Source organism: Miniopterus schreibersii (assembly GCF_964146895.1).
Source record: "Miniopterus schreibersii genome assembly, chromosome: 11".
NCBI lineage: Eukaryota > Metazoa > Chordata > Mammalia > Chiroptera > Miniopteridae > Miniopterus > Miniopterus schreibersii.
The window spans coordinates 61173856-61186812 of record NC_138111.1 but is presented as its reverse complement, the minus strand read 5'-3'; the positions used below and the strand labels follow the sequence as shown (position 1 = coordinate 61186812).

Here is a 12957-nt window from a genome sequence, read left to right as displayed (position 1 = left end):
CATTTTTAAAATTATTTCGGTATTATATTCAATCAAATTATGGACTTTCCCCTTTCCCTTTTCTCTCTGGGGTTGACTCTAAGTGGAGCATTTATACACAGTAGGCTTTCTGTGGTCGTCCAGAGTTGACACCACTGATATATGCAACCACAATATCTAGTTCTTAGTGCTGTCACCCTCCAAAGGAGCTTCCACTCATGTGACCTCTGACTGGATAACCCACGCCACCACCTAGAGCTGCATCCCCTGTCCTGACCTTGAAAGCCTTTTGGATGTCCAGATTTCTCTCTCTCTGCAAAAATACACATCCTTATTCGGGACATGAGGAAGGTTCAGGTGCTACCCTACATCTCTGTGGGACAATGGGACAATTAGGGTCTGTCATCAAGCCCTCTACTTCTAACACCCCATGTGGTCCTCTCTGCTCCACTGCCCCCATGCTGAATGGCATGAGAGTCTACGATTTCTCTCCCAGATGAGAAAGAGAACACTTATCCTACTCAGGGCAGGTAGGTTATACTGTAGTAATAAAAGGATCAACAAAATTTCATTCATACTCAAGTAAAATCCATGACAAGCCTAGAACACTCTCCACATCTGTCTTTCACGGCTTGGCTCACTCTTTCAGACGAGCAACATAAGAAGCAGCTAGGAAGTTAAGCACCAGCAATCAGATGCTTGAGCACAGAAACAAGTTATGTCACTTCCATTAACAATGTATTGGCCGAGCCCAGCCAGGCATGGTTCAGTGGTTGAGCGTCGACCTAAGATCCAGGAGATCGGGGTTCGATTCCTGGTCAGGGCACATGCCCGGGTTGCGGGCTGCAGCCGATCAATGACTCTCTCATCACTGATGTCTCTATCTCTCTCCCTCTCCCTTCCTCTCTCTGAAATCAATAAAGATATATTTTAAAAAAACAACAACAACAGTGTATTGGCCGAGTCATAACATCAGGCCTGTTTTCAAGGGAGAGGGCAAACAACAATGCCCATATGCCCGAGAGAGTGGGGCCCAAAGGTTAGTGCACTATAGCAATGTCTTGTACAGCACTGGCTTCCTCTACTGGCACATTTAATCCAGGGTCTTAGAGTCCCTTTGCCCCTTGCTTGGCTCATTATTTGGGAATTGGCCCAAAATGGGGACTCCATCCTAAAACCAGTGATTGTTTCTCTCTTTTCAGTTTACCTCTTTTCCTCTCTTCAGTTGGGAGCATCTTTACCTTGTAGAGAGCAGGGACAGAGAGAAGAGATAAAGGAACAATATCAAAAGATGATTTGGTACATTTAACTTTAAAAGTCAGGAAGTTGACACCTGTTTCTCTGTCCTCTTGACAGCCTGCACTGTCCTATGTGCTCCCTGCCCACCATGTGGAATGCCAGCCTCACATGTCTTCTGACATAGTGAAATGGGGCAGCGTCATGGATTAAAAGCCAGGAGAGGTAGGTGAGTCCCAATTAGTCCTTCACATGTTGTCTTTCCACTAACAACCATGCAGTACTCTCCCCTCCTATAGACCACATGAGAGGGTCTATGAAGGCTGGACAGAGAAATCAAATATATTGAACTTATGAATGTATAGATCAGAGAACAGATCTGGAAAAATGTGTCCTTAAGTGCTGTGATAATTTGTGAAGAGGACAGCAGTTACACAAACATTTTGCTGGCACTTGCTGAAAATGGAAGGAGGGAAATGAAAGTAAAGCTACATTCAATGTCAGACGAAGAAGCTCCATACAAAACTTTTGAAGTGGTGCATTCTCAATAGCATAGCACTTGTGTGAGGTTCTGCCTCAGCAAAGCACAAACCCCAGTCAGTTCTTCTCAAGCGTTAGAGGTGATTTGGGAGATGGGGTACCCATCATAGGAAGTTTTCATGTTGAAGAATCTGTTCATTTAAAATATATTTAGCCTGGCCAGCGTGGCTCAGTGGTCAAGCATCAACCTATGAACCAGGACCTGGTCACGGTTTGATTCCCAGTCAGGGCACATGCCTGGGTTCCAGACCCCATCCCCAGTAGAGGACATGCAGGAGGCAGCTGATCGATGACTGGCTCTCATCATTGATGTTTCTATCTCTTTCTCTCCCTCTCCCTTCCTCTCTCTGAAATCAATAAAAACATATTTAAAAATCACTTTTAAAATATATTTAATAGCATTTTAGTTATTACCTCCATAGACCTCTACTATTTATGAAAGCTCAGTTTTTCCCATTGTGACACTTCTACAGGGTCATAGGCTCTGAAACTACTGCTGTTAAAGCCAGGCTCGAAGGGTTATGACATCAACTATATCTGGTTTTTATTGCTACAGTTAAAGTGTGTAGCAAACAACTACAAAACTTGATAATCAGACAACAATAAATGTTGTGCTCACATTCTTGGGGTGTCAGTGAGGAGGTTGACTGATCTGGGCAGGGGATGCTGATCTAGGGTCAGCTGGTTGTTGGCTAATTCAGGCTAGCCTCACCTGGGGTGACTGGATCGTTCCATTCTAGTCCACGGGCCCTCTTCCTCCTCCTGAGACCAGCAGCCTAACCTGGGCACATTCTCATGGCGTTAACAAGGCACAAGGGAGCAGCCCCGTCACAAACAGAGCTAGGGCTCTGCTTCCATCACACCTGCTAATGTCCCACGGGCCAAAGCACATCTGAAGACTAAACCCGACTCAAGGCAAATCATGGATGCAAGGAGAGCTGAAACACCAGGCTAAGTCATGCTCTTTACCACACCGGAGGTGCTGTCCACCAAGAATGCCTGGGCAGGGCAGGAGCACCGGCTGGCCTGGGCGCTAGAGAAATGCTGAATGAAACCTAAAGTAGGGACCAGCTCCTGAGTACTCAGGGGAGAGACTGAGAAAAAGAAACGGGTTATGGCACTGAGATTTATAAGCAGGAACCGAAATTCAAAAACCTTTAATTATAGAACTTAAAGTATTAAGAATGATTGAGAGTGACCAGAGTATATAATTCTCAGCTCTACTTTGCCTGAGTATACACCACCTTCTATTAACAGAGTGTGCCACACAGTTCATCTCAGTTGTTCCCAGAAATGGTCCCCAGTTTTAAGTGTGGGATGCTGAGGACTGCAGCAATCAAATGAGGTGCCTACGATAACAAAGCCAGTATGTGATCCAGCGGAGACGCAAACCTAAGCCTGGTTCTTTTTTCCCACTGTATAAGGTAGACTTTTGAAAAAACAGCCTTAGGAACAGTAACATTTAAAACACTTTTCCTATATTTCTCCAGCATAAAGGCCAAAGTGCCAAGTGCCATCTAGCGTAGAAAAGAACAAGCTCGTCGGTGGTTGCCGTGGAACCGGGTCCGCACTTCCTCGCAGTGAAGCTGGGGTTGACAAGGGAGGCTAGTAAAAGTCATTGTGAGCCAGCGCTTACATGTTCTCTGAGTAGCATCAAAAACATGACACCATTCACATGAAACCTGGGGGGAAAATGGTTCCAAATGCTATTGGAGAAGTTGGGGTGGGGGTTCCATGGGGGAATTGGAATCAATCAGCAGACAGAGCTTCTGATGGAAAAAGATGGCTTTGAAAAATGGGGTGAAATAAAAGCTATGAATCATGAATATAAAATCAAGTAACACTTGTTACCAAGGAGGAAATCAGAGATGACAAAGTGTAGGTAGGAGACCTAAAAGATTAAAGATTGTGCAAGGACGTGGATTATCACCAATCACATAGAGCGTAAGAAATCAGTCTAAAGCTTTCAGAAAAACTAAAGCCTTCAGAATTTTTCTTTGAAACTGAAACAATGTATTTTGGAAAGTCATCCATCAGCGTGTCTAGATGCAGCCCGTATTGCAAGTCTGAGAAAAATAAACAGAAAGACTCCAGTCTGTCCCACACTTCATATCTGAGTTGTATTTTTCTTTAAAATGGCCTGAAGACTGAGAAAAAGAGAAATTGGGTTTTTCTCATTTCTGTGACCTGATCCAGAAATGGGCTTTCAGAAACCACTGGGCGGTTAGCAGGGAAATAAGATGTGCTTCCAAAGAGTTACAAGAAGAAAACACCTCCTGATTAACTAGGAGACCTTTCATGGAAGGGCCTGTCAAACGCTAATATACTAATAATTCCAGAGAGAAAATGCCATGCCTGAGACAATGCCTCATGAGGAAGCACGAAGCGTGGACTCTCAGAAATCTAGAATCAGAGGCACAGCCAGGCTGCCCTGGTTGAGAACAGCAAATTATATGGACATTAATACTTTTTCATCCTGAGAGCAACCTGAGCAACCTGACGAAACACAGGCTTTGCAAACCACTCTCATAGCCATTACCATCCCCGAGTCAGCCCTCATTTCCAGCAGTGATTTAGATAAAGATCACGAGAGAATGCTGATCATATTATTTAGGAAATAGCAAGTACGTTAACAGAGCTGTGGTAATGAAAAGAAATGGCCCTGAAACACATGGAACTACTAAGATAAAATTCAGCAGGTGTAAGTGTTCTGAGCATAAGGTGGGCCCAGGAACCCAGTCGAGGGAAGATATTTAAGAGCAGTATATAGAAAAATGAATTTGGTGTTTGACTTAACTGCAAGCTCAATGTCAAGCCTACCTTTAACACAACGATTCTTAACCTCTTTGGGGTCAAGGAGTCCTTTGAGAGCATGATAAAAATTAAGTATCTTCACCTTAGATGCAATTACAATTTGCAGTTAGTTTCAGGAAGCTCACAGAGGACCCAGGTGGCTTCAGTGTGTAGCTGGTGGCTTAGAACATGGTGCCTGCTCTAAACGACTCTATGGTCAGTCCAAGACCCACTCATGTCTCCACCACTCACTTTCGTATTATGCCCTTTCAAAAGTAATACAACCTCTCTCTGGCTTTCCTCCTCTGCAAAGGGGAGATAATAACAGCAGTACCTATCCCCTTCCAGTGTTAATTGTGAGAGATCCATAAGCAAAAGCACCAGGAACTTTTCATTATTTTTGTTATACTTATATTTTTATTATTTTTAAAATATATTAATATATTTTGTTATATGTATAGTTATTTTATATACATATATATTCTATTATATGTATATTACCAAAGTCAGTTGCTACCTTATGCAACTTTAAAAAATTTTCTAAGTTTAGTATACAAGGCAGCAGAGGGGATTGTTTCTCTGGGCTGCTTGCCACTTGGAATAAATACTAGAACCTTGAGTTCTGACCTGGGCATCTCATTTTAACAGACACGGGTTGTCAACTAGAACGCAGCAAGGGAGGCCAGCCAGGAAGGTGAGGGGATGTGCAATCTAGGCACAAGAAGGCATGTGAAAGAACTGAGCATAGTTAGCCTAGATGAGAGGACTATGGATATTTAGCTTTTGTTCTACCACATCACTCACTTTCATTCTATCTTTTCTGTAGCAAATATACTTTCTTCATTAAGTCTACAAAAATAGGGTTCTAGGACAAACACCTTTTATGGAAAGGAAATCAGCAAAGAATTTAAATGTTGCCATGGATGACAGATATCTTATGGAACAAGAAGGGTCTCCTATTTAAACCCTCCAGGGTGGTGGAAAGCGCACAGGTTGATTCAAGGCTGAGTTCAACTTTGAATTTTGAAGAAATAATTCTTATCTTACAGAGCTTTAGATATCTAACGTGCCTTCACAGTACTTGGAGCTCAACAAATGCTCCCTTTCCTGTCCGGTCCCCATCAACACCTGTAAGGAGAAGTTATCCACCACCTATTCCAGTCTACCAGAGACAGTAAGTACATTTAAGGGGTTAGAACTTGGTATCACGCCGACTAAGGGATGACCCTGGGCCCTGTGTGAACTTGGACACATTCTTTTTTCTTTCTTTTTTTACATATTTTTATTGATTTCAGAGGGGTGGGGAGAGGGAGAGAGAGAGAGAGAGAAAGCAATGATGAGAGTCATTGATCAGCTGCCTCCTGCACGCCCCCTGCTGGTCATCGAGCCCACAACCCAGGCATGTGCCCTGACCAGGAATTGAACCACAATCCCCTGGATCCTAGATTGATGCTCAACCACTGAGCCACGCCAGCTGGGCTGGACACATCCTTTAATCTCTCTGAACCTATCTATAAACCTATGACAATATGAAGATAATTATTCTTACCTCATGGGGTTGTTATGAGGATTAAATGTGCTAAGTACATAACAGGTGTTTAGAGCAGGGCCTGACATAGCAAACACTTGAGCAACTGCTATGATTATGTTGATTTTACATCCAAGAAACCAGGTTACATGGTAATTTCCCTTGTCTCCTTAGCCTCATAGTTAATGAACTGCTCTTTCATGCAAAACTCCATCTTTTCAAGAAGTCAGTTGCATGCATTTCTCTTCAGATATGCAAGAAACTGAAAAGATTCCTCTCAAAAGTAGTCGAGGTAAATGGGATTAATGGATCCAACTGGATGCCAGAAACGAGGCAGAGCCTGAATATCCCCAGTTCAAGGTACTAGACACCCACCCATTGATTTGCTCTCTCTTTGACCTCCTGATCCTCACTCCAGTCAGAGGGACATCAAAGCGCTTTCTACGGCCTCCGTGGTTTGATGTGCTCCTGTGATGACAGTCAGGAGACAGTTAGAATTGGCCTTTGTTTGTATCATCCTCAGTGCCAAGCACAACACAGGTGCTCAAAACATCTACTGACCAAGCCAACCAGGGAACCCCCCCTCACTGAGAGCCTGGCCACTACATGGTTAATTCCAGGGGCACCTCACACTGCATTTGAGAGCATAGGACTAAGCAGATGGCAAAAAGCAGTTAATAAGAGATTGGGCTCCGGGGCAAGGCTGTTTGAATCCTGGCTCCATTCGCTTTGTGGCTTCGGCTATGTCACTCAAACTCTCAATTTCCTTGTCTATAAAATGAGAAACATAATTGATGCACCTAACTAGTAGGGGTCTCATGAGATTAAGTGATATAATGCTTGTAAAGAGTTTAGCACTAAGCAAGTGTTCAATGACCTGATGATGATGGTGCTGCTGCTGCTGCTGATGATTTCAGTATAAAAATGACTAAGTATATGCACAAATAAGACTTCATTAAAGGGGAGATTAGTGTGGAACTAGGTAGAACATGCATCTTAACTCCCAGCAAATGTTTCTGAGGCTCAGATAGGTAGATAGGTTCTGAGCCTGACCTAAAGGATAGGTTTACATCGGCAAAGGACACTTCCCATGGGCAAAGATAGAAAAGGGCAGAAAAGGGGGTGGAAGTGACAGGCGACTTCGAAAATGACAAGCTACTTGATGATAATCGCTGGCTGATGGAAAAGCATGGCGTGGTCGGTAAACACACGCACGCTTTAGGGGCAGACAGACCTGCTCTGACCCCTCAGACATAGGACCTGACATTGGTACGCCTCGCCAGGCTCATCTTTCCTATGGGGATGTTTCGCCTGCCTCGCAGAATTCTGAGGAGGATTAATGATTTACTGAAGGTAAAAAAGTCCCTTCAGAGTCAAACTCAAAGTCAGCTACTATGCTTACCTAGTGGTATTCTAAGAAAAGCAAACACTAAGAGGAATTATATAAATTCACCTGGACAAACACCTAACTGCAGGAGAATTGGGAAAAGGTTACCTTCCTTTAATGTCCTAACTCTCCTTACTGGTTTCTGGATATTTCAGAGCCTACAATAAAGGCAAGTTATTATCATTATTATGTTAATGATAGAGCATCATTATCTCATTTACTACTCACACAATTCTAGGACAGAGATAATTTTATTTGCTCCAGTTTACAGATTAAAAATTCAAAGGTTTCTGTTCAGAGAGATTAGTCCCTTGTCTAAACTCACAGACAGCAAGTGATAGAACCGGGATTTGAACCAGGGCAGTTTGGCTCCCAAGACTGTGTGCTTTGTGTCTCTATGTCGACTTCCAGCAGACCACTCTGAGACCTTAGGACACATTCCTCCTGACTGGACCTGCTATGACTGCATGAGCCCACTACTTGGGTTCAAAAAGGAAAATCCGGCCTTGCAGGGAAAAATGCACATGATTAGGTGTGAGGCTGGATAGAGGGTAAGCTCCTGCAAGTTTCATTTCAATCTTTCCCTGTAATTTAATTCTCATTTTAATTCACAGGGAACAAACCCCGGCCCCTGCTGCCGGGAGAAGTGCTTGTTGGAGCTGTTGGCCTCTAATGGCAGAGACAGAATGCCTCCAAAAACAGAATCCTTAAGAAATTGGTCTGGCCGTGTCAAGTGACATTAATTGCACAGCCCAGACTAGCACCATCAACTGCAATCTTGTCTGTAGAAGAAGAGCTTGCCCTCACAGGTACTACTTAGAAACTATTTGTTCCTTCTCTGGCCAAAATAATTGAAAATTAAATTCAAGGGTGTTACAGAAAATCTGAAGAGGATTCAGTGAAGAACATAAAAAAGATTAAAATATTAAACTACTGGTTCTCAGTTTTGTTTTCTTCTCACTTTCCCTTCACATTTCATATAACCAATCTAACCTCCAGGTCCTAATTTCTCAAAGGGAAGGGGGGGGGGAGGAGGCAGGGAGAAAGGGCTAAAGTAAGAGGAAGGAGCGTGGAGAAGGCCCAGAGGAACAGAGGAGAGAGTCGGGAGGGAGGTGGCTATGTGCCTGAGGTCTTTGTGAGGGGGAAACCAGGTAGCTAGGGTGAAGCAAGAGACCAGGAAACAGAGTTCGCAGGATTTCGGCACAGGAGCGCCCTTGCGCACGGTCACAGCCCGAGAAAACGATTAGGTTTCAAGTGGGTTGAAATGGAAACGCAGAGGCGTCTCGCCTTACGGTGGGGTTGCATCCCAATAAACCTGTTGTAAATTGAAAATATGTTGAAATGCATTTAATACACCTAACCTACCACACGTCATAGCTTAGCCTGGCCGATTTCTCCTGAATGTGAATGGCTTTCTCGCCATCGTAAAGTGAAAAAAATCATACATCAAACCATCGTAAGTCAGGGGCTGTCTGTATTAGAAACAAAGGAGTCAATGAAATGTGGAGATGGGATCACCATGCATCACCCATGCTGTCAGCAGCTAGCTCAACATTCACCGAGAAACCTTGTCACACCTCCGCAGACACAGGGCATCTTGTGCTCTGGGCTCCCAAGGTGTTAGTAATGGTGCCGGGCAAGGGGACCGCAGACCCTGGCATAGGACTGACGGCCGTGAAGTGTGTATCTGCTTAGATGCTGGACTGAGAGCCTGTGGAGCAGATACTGTATTCTATTCGTGTGTGCACACAGTAGGTATCTAATAAATGTTGCTGGAAAGGAGGGAAGAAAAGGAGGAGGAAGGGCGGAGAAGGAAGAAAGAATGGAGTCTGAGATTCAGGAAACAACTCCCCATCGTAGCCAGCGTGAGTCGGTTCTTTTCAAATCCAGCATATGCTTGCCCTGGCTCATTACTGGGAAAGAGGGGGAAAAAGGCAAAGTGACTCACATTGTATCCTTTCACTGGAAAGCCTGAAAATCAGCAGCTGCCAGTATTGTAAATAACTAAAACTCAAGAGCAGATAGTATGAATTTAATAAACCATTATCTCTAAAACAATTGTTCTGAACAAGCTTTTCAAAATGGCTTTAGGCCTCTTACATCTGCATCTGTCCCATGCTAAAATACATGCAACTTTTAACATTTTGCCTTTGAAATCTTATTAAGGACATTCCAGTTAATTACTGAAAACTAGGAAATGCAGCGTAACAGAGCCTTATATTTTGGCCATGCTCAGTTATCTTCCTTTCTTTTTCATCATCACACACGGTTCTGAGGCTGGTAGAGCAAAATACTGTTACCTCCAGCCCATAGATGTGGAAATTAAGGAAAGGAAAGCAACAGCATGCAATAGATTCATGTCTGAGCAAAAATGAAAACCTAGGACTCTGAGTCTGAGCTTAGCTCTTGCCCTGCAGCAATGCTTAGAGTAGGACCATTCTAGAATGTTCTTTGGGTGTGTCTTTTGAAACAGAGAAAGGAGCAGATGTTTCTCAGTTTTTTACATATCAGACATGTTCTTACATATACTAATGTCTTTGTTTTATAAGGCATACTTTGGTGTTCTCATGCAGCTCTGGCTTTTACAGCAGAACCCTTTAATCAAAATTGCATGCCAAAGCCTTCTGTGCAACCAGAGAAAAGTGCAGTTGGTGCCTCTTTCCAGCTAAGAGACTTGGAAAAGTGTTGGTGAGGGGCTGCTGGCCTCAGTCTCAATACCAAACACACGAGAAACACCAGGATGCCATGAAACAGACAGGTGACCATGTCCAGAGCTTTTGGTGGAGTGAAAACAGCAAGGACTTCAAGTCCAACAGATTCCTATTTCAAGCCTACCACTTGCTCCTTATATACTGAGTTGGTGATTAACCTTTCTGACCCTCAGCTTGTTCATCAATAAGAGAGTCATTGTAACACCTGCCAGGCCAGTCTGTTGTGAGGGTTCACTCAGGCACCCCGAGTGAATCACAGCTCCCAGCACCCAGGGCTCAGCAGATGTGCAGGGGGGTTCCTTTGGGAAGATCCTTGCCAAACCTACATGCTCTTCTGATAAAACAGACCTGTTGTTGTTTCCTCACAGGATATAATTCTATTTGTTCTCTAAAGTCCAGCTCATGCTTTTAGCACTTGAGGGCTTGTACTACTCCCTCCAACATTTAGCATTTTCTCTTCAGTTAGCACAGCATCAAGACTCTAAAAGCAGCTTGAAAAATAAACTTGATTCCAAATATGATTTATAATGTCCCAAGCAACAGCTCATTTACCCAAGAAAGCTCCATCAATTATTGACAGATGTATCCTCAGAGGAGAAATAGCATCACGTCTAGGAAAAGAAGGGAAAAGCATGCTTCAACCCCTTAAGCCAATTATCCAAGGTGATTTTGAGCATTAAATCCTTAGATATGCTTAATTTATTGTACTTGCCAGTAAGCAAAGAAAGAAGTGTGAGCAAGGGAAAATTGCTAAGCAATTTAGGACTGCTTTTAAAAACAAAGAGAAAGAATAGCATAGGGGGTAAAATACAGAGGACGCAGGATGTGGGTGTTGGACACATGTGGGTTTATGGGTTGAGCATCCCCAGCCCGCACACACCTTGCCCTCCCACCTCAGAGCCTGCGGCTCCCCGCCTGGCTTTGTTCAGTACAGAAATCACTGTGCTTACCTGCTTCTAACCTAATAATTACATCAGGGCCTGGTTTTATTCTCAGCATGTTTATCATGGTTGAATTTCCTCAGTTTTCAGTGCAGAGGCTTTGCCAAGGATGCTGCCATTATTTGCTTTGCATCAAGCTAGTGACAAGGCTATGTAAGGCTCAGTAAAAAGCCAAGAGGCCAGTGTGAATCCAGTGCAGGGGGGCTTGTAATCTGCATGTGACATGCCGATATTAGGAATCTTTGGCGAGGTTACAAGGTTCACATGCAAGGGGAGAAAGGAAATGCATGAGGCCAATAAATTAGAGGGTGCTAATGTATTTCTCCACAGTTTTCTCAAAGGAAAAAAAGAGGGACTTTTTCTAAAATCCAAATTATAAGGCAAAAGGTGACCAATTATGCCTACTTAGCTTAATTTGTATGCACTGAGGAGTGTGAGTGTGTGTGAACCTGTGTGCATATGTGTACTGCACGTATCCTATGGATGAGCATTGGTGGATGGAATAAAGAAATTCATGACATGAGGAAGGTCTAACCTATATAAAAATTTTGCATGATGAGTGGAACATTTCTATATTGAGAAAATAAATCCTGCCATGGGAGACGGGAAAAATTACTACCCTGACTTAATGCAATCTGTGTTTTAAAGTACAGTTATAGAACATTCTAAAATTACCTGCTAACACCTCATGATCTGGCAGAATAATTGTAGGCTAGATTCTTTCACCTTTTTTATACGTTTTCATTAAGAATTAAGAGATTCACTGTATTGGGTTATTAAAAGCCTGACCTCTTATAGCATATACTTTCATCCCATTATTAAACTGTGTATATAAAATATAGTAGGCCTTGACTTTTTAAAGCTTTAACTCTTGAATTTCAGATTCAAAATCAGCATTTAAGTGCCAGTTGGTTGCTGGATACTGTCCAAGTGATTTCAAAGGCACCTCCTCGTTTGATCAACACCCAGGTTCCGAACCAGGTCCTCTGTTCCAATTTCCTATGCATCCCACCAAATCACAGCCTTCTTTCATCACTTGTCATCAAGTCTTTGAGGGATTAAACAGGGGAGGGAAGTAGAGGAGCATGGCAGACTCATGGGTAACATGGAATGGTAGATCCCTGGCTTGCCCTTAGAGCCATATGCCTTTATTATTTTGGGAATCTTATTTCCCTAAATGTGAAACTGAAGCAAGAAGACAGGATCCTTGATCAATTCACAGAAATGTCAAGGATCTGAAGTACTTCACACCCTTCTCCTTGAGATTTCCTCTATATCCCAGGTGCAACTGCAAACAAAACAAACCATCAGTGAAGTGTATCCTTGGACAAGAGATGAACTTTTGACGACTAATTATTTTATCAATGCTGCAATTGCTTCAAAGCTTGTGTTAGAGGAGAAGGGCAGTCTGGGCAGGGGGGAATTTTGGAATTACCATCATCCTTGGAACAAATATATCCTCAAAGGTTCATTCTTTAAGGGATGCAAATTTTTTATGCTTTAGAAGCTAATGATAATAAAGTGAGGGATGAAACAAGATAGTACCATTTGGTATAGCATAAAGCCATGACTATAAAGTAAAGTAACGTATTATCTTGAGTAACTTATAAGCTGTTTTTGAACACAACTGCCAGGAGAATTCCAAAATACTTTAGGCTACTGCACACACACATTCATAAGGTTTCCTCCTCAAAATACTTATGTGTGTATGCGGCCCACAGAGGGAGCTGCCCTGGTTCACACATTCTGTAAGAGCTGTCACTTACCTAATCTGTTTACCTGGGCACCTAAATCTTGAGTACAGTGGTCATGCCTCCCTAGACAACTTCTACTTTTGTTGTT

The 12957-nt window shown here is 43.0% G+C and overlaps 1 long non-coding RNA gene across 1 annotated transcript in view; it reads right to left on the bottom strand.

Annotated features, from left to right (window-relative positions):
- Positions 1 to 12957, bottom strand: part of LOC308564222 — a 128193-nt gene that overhangs the window by 49020 nt on the left and 66216 nt on the right. The gene's annotated exons all lie outside the window — the stretch shown is intronic.